Source organism: Nanorana parkeri, unplaced genomic scaffold (genome assembly GCF_000935625.1).
Source record: "Nanorana parkeri isolate BGI_ZX_2015 unplaced genomic scaffold, ASM93562v1 scaffold1028, whole genome shotgun sequence".
NCBI classification, from domain to species: Eukaryota; Metazoa; Chordata; class Amphibia; order Anura; family Dicroglossidae; genus Nanorana; species Nanorana parkeri.
In genome coordinates, this window is record NW_017307296.1 from 38993 (window position 1) to 39508 (window position 516).

General features: G+C 39.3%; 1 protein-coding gene across 1 annotated transcript in view; it reads right to left on the reverse strand.

The window, feature by feature from the left end:
• Nucleotides 1–516, reverse strand: part of SLC35D1 (solute carrier family 35 member D1) — a 22955-nt gene that overhangs the window by 10985 nt on the left and 11454 nt on the right. The window lies entirely within an intron of this gene.

Sequence of the window (516 nt, forward strand, 5' to 3'; positions counted from 1 at the left end):
ACAGAAGCAGCAATAAAACTTCCCCACTCTATTAGAAAAGGATTTGCCTAGAGATACCCCTATAAGGGTATACTTAAAAAGCAGAAAATCAGGACATTCACCAAACATTACCCACTGGTGAATCTTTCTGGAACATGCATTTTTAATGAAACGACAGTGATTGATTCACCGGTGACAGTCACATTCAGTGCTTCATAAAGCATACGCACTTACAGCTTCAAATATCATTTACCTCCTCATGTATCATTTCTCCCTCCTCTTTTAGATTGTAAGCCCTCAGGGGCAGGGCCCTCCTTACCATCTTGTCTTGTGACTAATGTCTTCCCTATATTGTAAAGCGCTGCGCAAACTGTTGGCGCTATATAAATCCTATATAATTATAATAATAATTCTTTTAATACAGGTTTACACTGAACCGCACACATAGGGCACCATGGGGTTGATTTATAATTTTTTTAAAAACTTTGCACGGAATCCCCAGCATCTAGTGGTGGGAATACTGTGTGCATGGCATTT